This window comes from Oncorhynchus gorbuscha, linkage group LG15 (assembly GCF_021184085.1).
Source record: "Oncorhynchus gorbuscha isolate QuinsamMale2020 ecotype Even-year linkage group LG15, OgorEven_v1.0, whole genome shotgun sequence".
Taxonomy (NCBI): Eukaryota; Metazoa; Chordata; class Actinopteri; order Salmoniformes; family Salmonidae; genus Oncorhynchus; species Oncorhynchus gorbuscha.
In genome coordinates, this window is record NC_060187.1 from 16,598,488 (window position 1) to 16,612,595 (window position 14,108).

Genomic DNA, 14,108 nt, shown 5'->3' on the forward strand with positions numbered 1-14,108 from the left:
GTGTGTGTGTGTGTGTATACATACCCCTCCACGTGTACCCATTACTCTGTTAGTTGTGTGTGTGTATACATACCCCTCCACGTGTACCCGTTACTCTGTTAGTTGTGTGTGTGTATACATACCCCTCCACGTGTACCCATTACTCTGTGAGTTGTGTGTGTGTATACATACCCCTCCACGTGTACCCATTACTCTGTGAGTTTTGTGTGTGTATACATACCCCTCCACGTGTACCCGTTACTCTGTTAGTTGTGTGTGTGTATACATACCCCTCCATGTGTATCTGTTACTCTGTGAGTTGTGTGTGTGTATACATACCCCTCCACATGTACCCATTACTCAGTGAGTTGTGCGTGTGTGTATACATACCCCTCCACGTGTACCCATTACTCTGTTAGTTGTGTGTGTGTATACATACCCCTCCACGTGTACCCGTTACTCTGTTAGTTGTGTGTGTGCGTATACATACCCCTCCACGTGTACCCGTTACTCTGTTAGTTGTGTGTGTGTGTATACATACCCCTCCACGTGTACCCGTTACTCTGTTATTTGTTTGTGTGTATACATACCCCTCCACATGTACCCGTTACTCTGTTAGTTGTGTGTGTGTATACATACCCCTCCACGTGTACCCATTACTCAGTGAGTTGTGCGTGTGTGTATACATACCCCTCCACGTGTACCCATTACTCTGTTAGTTGTGTGTGTGTATACATACCCCTCCACATGTACCCGTTACTCTGTGAGTTGTGTGTGTGTATACATACCCCTCCACGTGTACCCGTTACTCTGTTAGTTGTGTGTGTGTATACATACCCCTCCATGTGTATCTGTTACTCTGTGAGTTGTGTGTGTGTATACATACCCCTCCACATGTACCCGTTACTCTGTTAGTTGTGTGTGTGTATACATACCCCTCCACGTGTACCCGTTACTCTGTTAGTTGTGTGTGTATACATACCCCTCCACATGTACCCGTTACTCTGTTAGTTGTGTGTGTATACATACCCCTCCACATGTACCCGTTACTCTGTTAGTTGTGTGTGTGTATACATACCCCTCCACGTGTACCTGTTACTCTGTGAGTTGTGTGTGTGTATACATACCCCTCCACATGTACCCGTTACTTGGTTAGTTGTGTGTGTGGTGTATACATACCCCTCCACATGTACCCATTACTCAGTGAGTTGAGTGTGTGTGTGTATACATACCCCTCCACATGTACCCATTACTCAGTGAGTTGAGTGTGTGTGGTGTATACATACCCCTCCACATGTACCCATTACTCAGTGAGTTGAGTGTGTGTGTGTATACATACCCCTCCACATGTACCCATTACTCAGTGAGTTGAGTGTGTGTGTGTATACATACCCCTCCACATGTACCCATTACTCAGTGAGTTGTGTGTGTGGTGTATACATACCCCTCCACATGTACCCATTACTCAGTGAGTTGAGTGTGTGGTGTATACATACCCCTCCACATGTACCCATTACTCAGTGAGTTGTGTGTGTGTGTGTATACATACCCCTCCACGTGTACCCATTACTCTGTGAGTTGTGTGTGTATACATACCCCTCCACGTGTACCCGTTACTCTGTTAGTTGTGTGTGTGTGTATACATACCCCTCCACGTGTACCCGTTACTCTGTTAGTTGTGTGTGTGTATACATACCCCTCCATGTGTATCTGTTACTCTGAGAGTTGTGTGTGTGTGTATACATACTCCTCCACATGTACCCATTACTCTGTGAGTTGTGTGTGTGTGTGTATACATACCCCTCCACGTGTACCCATTACTCTGTGAGTTGTGTGTGTGTGTATACATACCCCTCCACGTGTACCCGTTACTCTGTTAGTTGTGTGTGTGTATACATACCCCTCCATGTGTATCTGTTACTCTGTTAGTTGTGTGTGTATACATACCCCTCCACGTGTACCTGTTTCTCTGTGAGTTGTGTGTGTGTATACATACCCCTCCACGTGTACCCGTTACTCAGTGAGTTGAGTGTGTGTGTGTATACATACCCCTCCACATGTACCCATTACTCAGTGAGTTGAGCGTGTGTGTGTGTATACATACCCCTCCACATGTACCCATTACTCAGTGAGTTGAGTGTGTGTGTGTGTGTATACATACCCCTCCACATGTACCCATTACTCAGTAAGTTGAGTGTGTGTGTGTGTATACATACCCCTCCACATGTACCCATTACTCAGTGAGTTGAGTGTGTGGTGTATACATACCCCTCCACATGTACCCATTACTCAGTGAGTTGAGTGTGTGTGTGTGTGTGTGTATACATACCCCTCCACATGTACCCATTACTCAGTGAGTTGAGTGTGTGTGTGTGTGTATACATACCCCTCCACATGTACCCATTACTCAGTGAGTTGAGTGTGTGTGTGTGTGTGTGTGTGTGTGTGTGTGTGTGTGTGTGTGTGTGTATACATACCCCTCCACATGTACCCATTACTCAGTGAGTTGAGTGTGTGTGTGTGTATACATACCCCTCCACATGTATCCATTACTCAGTGAGTTGAGTGTGTGTGTGTATACATACCCCTCCACATGTACCCATTACTCAGTGAGTTGTGTGTGTGTGTATACATACCCCTCCACATGTACCCATTACTCAGTGAGTTGAGTGTGTGGTGTATACATACCCCTCCACATGTACCCATTACTCAGTGAGTTGAGTGTGTGGTGTATACATACCCCTCCACATGTACCCATTACTCAGTGAGTTGAGTGTGTGGTGTATACATACCCCTCCACATGTACCCATTACTCAGTGAGTTGAGTGTGTGTGTGTATACATACCCCTCCACATGTACCCATTACTCAGTGAGCTGTGTGTGTGGTGTATACATACCCCTCCACATGTACCCATTACTCAGTGAGTTGAGTGTGTTGTATACATACCCCTCCACATGTACCCATTACTCAGTGAGTTGAGTGTGTTGTATACATACCCCTCCACATGTACCCATTACTCTGTGAGTTGAGTGTGTGTATACATACCCCTCCACATGTACCCATTACTCAGTGAGTTGAGTGTGTTGTATACATACCCCTCCACATGTACCCATTACTCTGTGAGTTGTGTGTGTGTGTGTGTATACATACCCCTCCACATGTACCCATTACTCAGTGAGTTGAGTGTGTGTGTGTGTGTGTGTATACATACCCCTCCACATGTACCCATTACTCAGTGAGTTGAGTGTGTGGTGTATACATACCCCTCCACATGTACCCATTACTCAGTGAGTTGAGTGTGTGTGTGTGTGTGTATACATACCCCTCCACATGTACCCATTACTCAGTGAGTTGAGTGTGTGTGTGTGTGTATACATACCCCTCCACATGTACCCATTACTCAGTGAGTTGAGTGTGTGTGTGTATACATACCCCTCCACATGTACCCATTACTCAGTGAGTTGAGTGTGTGTGTGTATACATACCCCTCCACATGTACCCATTACTCAGTGAGCTGTGTGTGTGGTGTATACATACCCCTCCACATGTACCCATTACTCAGTGAGTTGAGTGTGTTGTATACATACCCCTCCACATGTACCCATTACTCAGTGAGTTGAGTGTGTTGTATACATACCCCTCCACATGTACCCATTACTCAGTGAGTTGAGTGTGTGTATACATACCCCTCCACATGTACCCATTACTCAGTGAGTTGAGTGTGTGTATACATACCCCTCCACATGTACCCATTACTCAGTGAGTTGTGTGTGTGTATACATACCCCTCCACATGTACCCATTACTCAGTGAGTTGAGTGTGTGTGTGTATACATACCCCTCCACATGTACCCATTACTCAGTGAGTTGAGTGTGTGGTGTATACATACCCCTCCACATGTACCCATTACTCTGTGAGTTGTGTGTGTGTATACATACCCCTCCACATGTACCCGTTACTCAGTGAGTTGAGTGTGTGTGTATACATACCCCTCCACATGTACCCATTACTCAGTGAGTTGAGTGTGTGTGTGGTGTATACATACCCCTCCACATGTACCCATTACTCAGTGAGTTGAGTGTGTGTGTGTGTATACATACCCCTCCACATGTACCCATTACTCAGTGAGTTGAGTGTGTGTGTGGTGTATACATACCCCTCCACATGTACCCATTACTCAGTGAGTTGAGTGTGTGTGTGTGTATACATACCCCTCCACATGTACCCGTTACTCAGTGAGTTGAGTGTGTGTGGTGTATACATAGTAGTGGCAGTAGTAGCAGCAGAATGGTAGCAGTGGTAGTAATAGCAGTAGAACGGTCGCAGTAGTAGTAGTAGCAGCAGCAGAACAATAGCAGTGGTAGTAGTAGAAGCAGCAGAATGGTAGCAGTGGTAGTAGTAGTAGCAGCAGAACGGTAGCAGTAGTAGTAGTAGCAGCAGAATGGAAGCAGCTGTAATTGTAGTAGTAGTAGTAGCAGAACGGTAGCAGTGGTAGTAGTAGCAGCAGAATGGTAGCAGTGGTAGTAGTAGCAGCAGAATGGTAGCAGTGGTAGTAATAGCAGTAGAACGGTAGCAGTAGTAGTAGTAGCAGCAGAATGGTAGCAGTGGTAGTAATAGCAGTAGAACGGTAGCAGTAGTAGTAGTAGTAGTAGAATGGTAGCAGTGGTAGTAATAGCAGTAGAACGGTAGCAGTAGTAGTAGTAGCAGCAGAATGGTAGCAGTGGTAGTAATAGCAGTAGAGTAGTAGCGGAATGGTAGCAGTGGTAGTAGTAGCAGCAGAATGGTAGCAGTGGTAGTAATAGCAGTAGAACGGTAGCAGTAGTAGTAGTAGCAGCAGAATGGTAGCAGTGGTAGTAATAGCAGTAGAACGGTAGCAGTAGTAGTAGTAGCAGCAGAATGGTAGCAGTGGTAGTAATAGCAGTAGAACGGTAGCAGTAGTAGTAGTAGTAGTAGAATGGTAGCAGTAGTAGTAGTAGTAGCAGAACGGTAGCAGTAGTAGTAGTAGCAGCAGAATGGTAGCAGTAGTAGTAGTAGTAGCAGAACGGTAGCAGCGGTAGTATTAGGAACAGCAGCAGCAGAATGGTAGCAGTAGTAGTAGTAGTAGTAGAACGGTAGCAGTGGTAGTAGTAGTAGCAGAACGGTAGCAGCGGTAGTATTAGGAACAGCAGCAGCAGAATGGTAGCAGCGGTAGTAGTAGTAGCAGAACGGTAGCAGTAGTAGTAGTAGTAGCAGAACGGTAGCAGCGGTAGTATTAGGAACAGCAGCAGCAGAATGGTTGCAGTAGCAGTAGCAGCAGCACGGTAGCAGCGGTGGTAGTAGTTGTAGTAGTGGTAACAGCAGCAGCAGAACGGTAGCGGTGGTAGTAATAGTGGTAGCAGCGGTAGGTGTAGCAGAACAGTAATAGAAGCAGTAGTAGTAGTAGTAGCACGGTAGCAGTGATGGTAGTAGTAGCAGCAGAGCAATAGCAGCGGTAGTAGTTGCAGTAGTAGAAGTAGCAGAACGGTAGCAGTGCTACTAGTAGCAGAACAGTAGTGGTAGGAGTAGTAGTAGCAGCAGAACAGTAGCGGTGGTATTAGTAGTGGTAGTAGTAGTAGTTGCAGAACAGCAGTAGTAGTAGTAGCTGAACGGTTGCAGCAGTGGTAGTAGTAGTAGCATAACGGTTGTAGTGGTAGCAGCGGTAGCTCCTTCAACTGTTGGGCTGAGTCTAGAGGGGCAGCTGTACACAGCGTCGGCCTCCCTGAAGTCACAATGATTTATTATTATCCCCAGTGGCAGTGGAGAGGGAGAGAGAAAGGGAGGGTCAGAGAGAGGGTGGTTGGGAGGAATGGAGGGATAGAGAGAGGCAGAGAGGGAGAGCAGTCATACAGAGCCAGCAGTCAGAGCAAAAACAGTGGGAGGGAGTAGCAGAGAGAAGGCAGAACACTGTGAAAATAGAGATTTTAAAATACTGTCAACCTACAGAAAAATGTATATACCAGCTAGGAGGGGAAATACATCTATTCTGTAACCAAAATCAGGGGGTGAGTGTGTTGGGGAGTGTGTCCTCAACATGGGCTGTCAATTCACTTCAACCTGCTCGTTATTCTGGCAACGAGCAAATCATTAATCTCATTCATCGCCCAGCAGAGTCCAGATACTTCAGCGTCACAAGGTAGGCAGGGGAGGGGTGTGCGTTTTCTATGCGTTAACATGCTTACGTTTGAGTGTGAGTGGGTGTGTGAGAATGTGTGTGAGGGAGGAAAAGAGAGAGGTTACTAGTAAGGCCAGGCTGTCAGAAGATGCAAGCTAAATGCCATGTGACTCTGCAGAGAACCTTAGGGATTGGCTGAGAGCAGCTGTGACCTCAGCAAGCATCGCTCCCTCTTTCTCTCTCGCTTTGCCTCTCCACCCCCGTCCCTCCCTCTTTACCCCCTCTTTTTCTAATCTTTTTAGAATAGCTTTTTTTCTTCCTCAGCATCCTCAGCTGATTGTGTAGGTTAGTAGCAGCATCCATGGCCTAAGCCCCAGCCCCTGCCTCTCTCGTGCTACAGATCGGCACAGTGCCCAGCCAGCCCCACCTCTCTGCCCAGCCGCGGTGCATGGACCCTGGGCCAGTTGACAGACGACGTGTGGGGGTGTTTGAGGCTGGGTGTTATCCGTGGCACTAGGCTTTGTGTTCTAGTTTATCATTTGCTAACTAGGGGCTTCTCTCCCCCTCCTGCTGTCTTTTCAGGCTCCTTGGAGATAGAGGAATGCAAATCAGCAATCATGATGGAAGGTAAGACACATTTTCTTTGATTCTCTATTTATTTTATCCGCCTCCTCAACGGTGTCTCATCTGCTAGCAGTGTGTGTGTGTGTGTGTGTGTGTGTGTGTGTGTGTGTGTGTGTGTGTGTGTGTGTGTGTGTGTGTGTGTGTGTGTGTGTGTGTGTGTGTGTGTGTGTGTGTGTGTGTGTGTGTGTGTGTGTGTGTGTGTGTGTGTGTGTGTGTGTGTGTGTGTGTGTGTGTGTGTGTGTATTTGGCCGTTTCAAATGTCATAAGCTGCCCTGCTATTTTGAGTGCATGCATTCCAGTGATCTTGCATGTCATTCAGTGGGAAGGGCACAGCCACCGTTGAGAATGTCTCTCCCTACCATGCCAACACAATGGCCCCGCTAATTAAACACGGTGTGTTTTTTCTCTCTCCCCCTCTCCCCTTCCCGTCATAAAGATTATTTGGTTTTATTGTGCGGAAGGGCTTATGGGCCAGCTGGCTAGCTTGTATAAATTCTATTTGTATGGAGCGACGTGCGCGCGGCACACACACACACACACACACACACACACACACACACACACACACACACACACACACACACACACACACACACACACACACACACACACACACACACACACACACGGTTAACACTGTGTGTTCTGCTGTAGCATGTATATGCGCGGCCAGTCGCTCGTGTTGTGTTTGAAAGCCATTTTCAACCTTATATAAGTATAGCTGCGTTAGTTCATGTGTACATGCTGTGGACAGATTGGTCTGTCACAGTCACCTTGTGTTGAAAACACACATTACATTCTGGCCGTTCTTAAACGCATGTATAGCCCTTTATGTTGATGACATAATCAGTCTGCGGTGATGCAGAGAGAGAAGTGTTATTTATGCATTCTGTAAACACAAGATTAATTTAATATGTTTATTCTACCTGCTCTGATTTGTTCATATAATCCATTATCTATTTTAAAAATTCATCCTCTATTTGTAACAGTGACTTATCCGTAGAAATATTATCTAGTCTTATAAGCCATTCTGATTCTATGGACTTATCTTATATTTATCTTTCTATTGATTTTGACAATATTACTGCTCATTTACCTGTATGATAATGGCATCATTCAGACCTAGTTAGCCCAGTGTGTTGGGTATATGAACACCCAGACCGTCAGTACCCTGACGTTCCCCTCTGTAGTAGTACAGTAATATGAACAACCAGACCGTCAGTACCCTGTGAAGGCCGCTTGCTGTTGAAAAGGTGATTAATAAATGTATTGTGTTGGTGACAGTGTATGCAGCTACACTATTTTCTTTTTTATCATAGAAACATGTCGTTAACCATTGGTTGGCTCTGGCTCTGATCCTTCCTGTGTGTCTGTGCCGTCAGTCATCCCCGGTCGCCCCCAGTTATCTCTGGTCGCCAGTCCCGGCTGTTAAGGTTGTTGGCTTGACTTCTGCCATAGAAATAGAAGTACTAGAATGGTTATTCCCATTCAAGTCAATGCTCCGTGTTCTGAGGAAATGTTCCTGTTCTTGTAATTTCTTTGGCACCTGCTCCGGAGTCCACATCAGAGGACTGGAGGGGGCAGGGACAGCATTTTCTCATGACGGCAGCATTGAGTCGGGTGGAACACCCATCAGTAAAAACCCCATGATGTTTGAACATGGATAGGACCCCTGATTCTTTGATGCTGACATTCAATACAACACAATCACTGACCAGGTTATGATTGCCCAGGCCATTCTGACTCTCATACTGAGTTCTGACAACCCTATGGATAGCGATATAGTGTGTTTTTTTTGTGTGTGTGTTTTGTGAGATAATGCATGTACATCCATCATGTGCTCTGTGTCTGTCTCAATCAGTGTATCATAATGGTGTTACTCTTGGTCCCTCATCATAACCTCTGGACAGGTCACATGATGTGACGCTTTCTGAATGGTCATCAACAACCCAGTCAAAGCTCCTCACTTCCCCAGTCACCAGTGGCTGGTGAGATGTTAAATACGTACAAAAGCTATAGGTTATCAGACTTGTCCTACAGCCACCAGTGACTTTGTGATCCATCCGTCCCACCCGTCCCTTCCTTCCTTCCTTGTTTCCTTCCTCTTCTCAACTGGGTGCATGCCATCCACCAATTTAAATTCTTGACCCCCAATCCTCTCTTCCCCAAAACATGTGTACATTTTGGACTATAAATTGAGCCTTTCTGTATTGTACTTATGCTAAAATATTTATTCTATTCTATTGAGGCATTTGCTTTATGTTGGTATTCTTATCTTGTGTTATTTCTTATTGTTGTTGCATTGTGGAGAAGGAACCAGCAAGTAAGCATTTTGTTGGTGTATCCTGTACATACGCCAAAAAAAACTGAAATCTGATGAAGGCCTTTTGCAGTCAAAATGTTGGTTATTATTAAATGTATTGCATCTGAACAACAGAGTGTGAGGCTATGTATTCACTTCAAAGTTCATGCCATGCTATTTAGTTATGTATGTCTATTCGTCAGAGCTGAGGCTATGCTACGCTAGCTAGCTAGAGTTCAGCTCCGGCAGAGGCATCTACCAGCACGTGTCAAGGGAGAGGTGTTAGGCAATGTTAGGTATGGGTTGGGGTTGGAGGTTGCATGGGGAGGAAAGCGACAGTCACAGTGTGCCGTGTGTCTTTAAATAGCCCTCCATGATAGCGCCTCTTTAGCGTGACTCTGTGATGCTGGATTACTGACTGTCAAGTGTAAAAGTGGATGCTAATCCCTGTTAGCAGTGCTGTTTCAAATCCCATTTCTAGGAGGACCAGGCATGATAATGGTACTATACTGGAAACCATCAACAGTTTTATCTCTACAGAGGAAACACCCGGTTTAGCTGTCAGGGATAGGTGTGGAGGTATGGTCCTAATCTTGATAACCTGATTTGATTTGATCAAGCTCTTGGGGCTAGTATCAAGTGTCCTGCTAGTACTGGAATTGATTCAATGTAAGACTGTCAGTGGCTGGGGTCTCAGGAGTTTTAAAAGGTCCAATGGAGATGTTTCTATCTCGATACCAAATATTTTGCTGGGTAATAATTAAGTACCTGACTGTGATTGTTGTCAATTTAAAATGATCAAAAATAGTTTCTTAGCAAAGAGCAACTTCTCAAGCAAGAATTTTGCTAGAACTTTCTGGGAGTGGAAAGCTAAAAACTAGCTGTTATTGGCGGAGAGGTTTGGAAGTCTTTCTTACTGGTCTATTAACCAATTTACCACCTGGTGATGTCACCAGGCATGCCAAAACTCCATCCCACCAAAACTGGCTGAAATATCAGGCGGTCTTTTCAAACAGTTCTTATACTAAAAAGAGCATTATCATCATTTTCACAATTTCACAGGATTATTCCAACCTCATAGTGTGGAAGTATATATAAAAACACAGGCAAATCATGTTTTTGACTGCACTGGACCTTTAAGGAGAGGTCTGGGGATCACTTCCTATTCAAGAAAAGGGTTGGGAAACACTTGGAGGTTATCAAGTAAAGGGTTGGGAAACACTGGAATAGGTGGCTGTACTGTAGGTTCCTGGTATTGTTATGGAGGAACAAGACTTATCACATAATCATAATCACAGTGCTTATTATGGTATTATTAAGTCCTGTTAAGGTTGATAGACAGGGACTACACAGTTAACCGTACAGGCAGATCTTGAAATGCCCACAGGATATGGTAGCTCTAGGAATAAGAGCCCAGAGGGAGGCCCATTCTTGGGAGCTTTAGCCCTGGGTAACCTCCTAATGCTATGTTTCCAAGAAGAGGTCAATAGTATGGCTTTAAAAGTTTTAATATAGTTGAAGCTGTGACTGAATGGGAGAGGCCCAGGTGGTCCCAAAAAGGCTTCAGCTAGGGCTAACACCAGGGCTAATACCTTAGGCTAACACCAGGGCTATCACCTTAGGCTAACACCAGGGTTGGTATCAGGACAAGACTAGGATTTAGGAAGGCTGCTTTAAATAGATGTTTAAATAGTTGCTGTTCCATTTCCTGTGACTAGTTGTAGGTCTATGCTAGGTCCCACCCTAGCATTACTCTACAGGACCCGCCCCTGTTACCGTGGTTAATAGGGTTCTCCCTCCGTAGTCTGTTCGGTTGGCACTAACCTCAGCTGCAGCACCAACCCTGCACACTTTCATCCTGAACCATAAAACAATACATGACTAAAACCAAAGGTAACTATTTACATGAACTATACATAAAGCATCCATTACACATCTATAAATCACACCATAAACATGACATTGTAGTTAAAAACAACAAAGTAGTATTTTAATTCACCCTTGGTTCTTAATGAGCATTGTGTTGTGAGAGATTTACTATCCCCCTGTCTCTAGGTCCGGGACGATACCAGTATCGCGATGCTCGTTAGTATCGTGGTAAGTAAACAAAAAACTAAGCTGATTTAACTTCTTCCAGAGTCAAATGTATTTATTTTCTAACCTATAGCACACAATATTTTACATGCAGAACTTTTTTAAAGGACCAAAGAGTTTGGTCTGCTTCATGTTTTTATTTTTGCTGTGGAAAAAATATAGCGATACTGGTGTTGTCACAGACCTATGTGTTACTGGACAGGCCCTGGTCACTGTGTTGAGCTACTTAGAGGCAGAGTTCTCCAGACTGACGGGCTAGCCTGTCTGCCTGCTAGGGTGTTAACGGTAGTAGGGGTTCCTCTCACAGACACACAGGAAAAGTAAATGCCTTATTAGTCACGTGACAGGAAGATAATGATTTAAAAGCACATTAAGTTGACATCTGCCTGTGACTCAGGCTTCCGTATGGATTGTCAGGCTGGTTATTTACAGTATGTCAGTCTGTTTGCCTTCCAGACTTTCTTTCTCTGTCTTTTTAGCTGTTTGTCTGTCAGTCTCCTTATATTTTGTATCGCTGTCTCTCTCTCTCTCTAGTCTGTTCATCTGTCTGTGTGTGTGTGTTAGAGCCTTCTTGAACATGTGACCCTGGATTAGGTCTCTCTTTCTCTCTTCTCAGACACACACACATGCGCACACAATACACACAAACACACGCACACATATACACCGCAGAAACTCCTGATGATTATACTGTCTCTGACAGCAGTGAGAGAATACCAAAACCACCAGGAACAGAGCCGAGTGAAAAAGAAAGAGAAATATCAAATGAAATGTTATTTATCACATACACCGAATACAACAGGTGTGGCCCTTACCGTGAAATGCTTACTGACATGCCCTTAACCAACAACGCAGTTCAAGAAATAGAGTTAAGAAAATATTTACATAATAAACTAAGGTACTTTAAAAATATATATATAAGTAACACAAGAAAATGACATAACAATGACGAGGCTATATACAGGGGATAGCTGTAGGATTGGAGGGAGAGAGACAACACAGAGCAAGAAACGGAGTGTCAGGAAAAGATGGGTAAACAGAGGAAGAGAGATGAAGGGACATAGGTAATCAGTCAGAAAGCTTAGAGATAAACAGAGTATGAGCATAAAAGAGGGAGACAGGGGACTGATAGTGTGAAAGGAGGTGAGGGAGAGAGAGAAACAGAGAGAATGGGAGAGCGGGAGAGAGAACGGAGAGCTTGAGGGAGAGACAGAGAGATAGCCTGTGATCCCAGTGACCCCGGATGGCAGTCAGCTCAGGCCTCTATTTTGTTGAGTCACTGTCCTGCGTGTTACATCACTGGCCTCTGGGACTCCTATTTGCTCGAACTCAGAAAGTCTAGACAGGATCTCAAAAATATGTAGAGCCCAAATAACTCATTACAATCTCTACCAGTATACAGACTTTTAGCCCCGATTAGAACCCAAACAATGCCAGCCGTGATTCTGCCCGCAGCTCTGCCATCCTGTCACTGCCATGCCAGAGTCCAGAGGCAACCAGCTTGTGCCAGACTATTCCATCTGAGAATATCTGTTTTGACTCTTACTACAATGTTCTGTCTCTCTCCTCTCCTCCTCCTTTCCCCTGAGTGTCCATTTCCTGTTGATATGGACATCTACTCCGCTCCTTCCCTACTTCCGGTTTTGTGGAGGGAGAGCTGTAGGGATGGGGTAAAGAAGAGGGGGATGCCTTGAGGGAAGTTAGAGTGACTTATTTTGGTCATGTTTTATTAATCCCTTCCCTCCATAAGCTGCTCCATCAGCTGCTCCCACGTTGCCTATTAACTATGGCTGTGTCTGTCTCTGGCCCTCTCTCAGCCCCACAATGTCTCTGACTGGATACAAACACAGACATAATACACAGTCCACTGTTAGTTTGCCAGTTTTGTGCAGTGTAGGATATTCAACCGCTGGTTAAAGAGGATTTTAGAGGGACTCATCTCCAGTATAGTACAGGTAATGTATAGTTCAACTCTGTAGTGGTGGCATCCATTTTGATCTATAGAACAGTGTTTGTGTTGCATTAACAGTATGGACGTATCCATTAGGTTTCACTGTGATGCTGGTATCACAGTGACAAACAAAAGCTGTCAAAGAGGGCAATTTTCCCCCCCTATTTGTCCTGTTTTACACATGTACAAGTATGTGGTGTGAAATGTTATTTTTTTTCATGTCACATTTTCCCTGAGATGGCCAGGGATGGAGACTAGTATGGGCGCAGGCAGTGACACAGGTCGTGTCTACACTTGACATTTACATGCGACTTCTGCTATCAGAATACGAAGGTCGCATTGAAAACACGGGTTTAGATGCACAAAAGTAGCTTTGTGGTCTGATTGTGTCCAGATCTGGCTGAACACTTCAGAAGGTGGTCAGGGATGCATTGTGTGCGGATTTCTTGTCTGTCTGGATACAATCAGGCTACCGAAAGCACATACAGTGGGCGAAGTCATCAGCACTCCTCCCACAAAGTCTCCAGGGTAGCCTAGTGGTTAGAGCGTTGGACTAGTAACTGGAAGGTTGAAAGTTCAAACCCCCGAGCTGACAAGTTACAAATCTGTCGTTCTGCCCCTGAACAGGCAGTTAACCCACTGTTCCTAGGCTGTCATTGTAAATAAGAATTTGTTCTTAACTGACTTAGTAAAATAAAGGTAAAAAATATCTTTAGCATTACTTGCTAGCTTTCTGGCTAGCTACAGAGGTTAGCTAGCTAGTTGGCTGCAGTAGTTAGCTACTGCCATCAGTTGTTTTATCATATTTTGACTATTCCACCATTTGTGAAATGGCATCCGTACACAGTGGACCCGGTAGACAAATTTAAATGGAGGTGTAGATGCATGACGTGTTCAGAATTCCATGATCAGAACTCTATGATCAGAATACTAAAGCTGCATGAACTGTCAAGTCTAGACACAGTCACAGTGATGCAGCACCACGGCAACAGGAAGAGTAGAGATGAGGTTTTAGATGGAAATTATG

At 44.8% G+C, this 14,108-nt stretch overlaps 1 long non-coding RNA gene across 1 annotated transcript in view; it reads left to right on the forward strand.

Annotated features, from left to right (window-relative positions):
- The window catches only part of LOC123996412, a 35,059-nt gene extending 28,320 nt beyond the window's left edge, over window positions 1–6,739 (forward strand). Inside the window, exon 4 of the long non-coding RNA XR_006831980.1 lies at window positions 6,693–6,739. This is a non-coding gene — a long non-coding RNA (uncharacterized LOC123996412). The remainder of the gene's footprint in view (window positions 1–6,692) is intronic.
- Window positions 6,740–14,108: the final 7,369 nt, after the last annotated feature.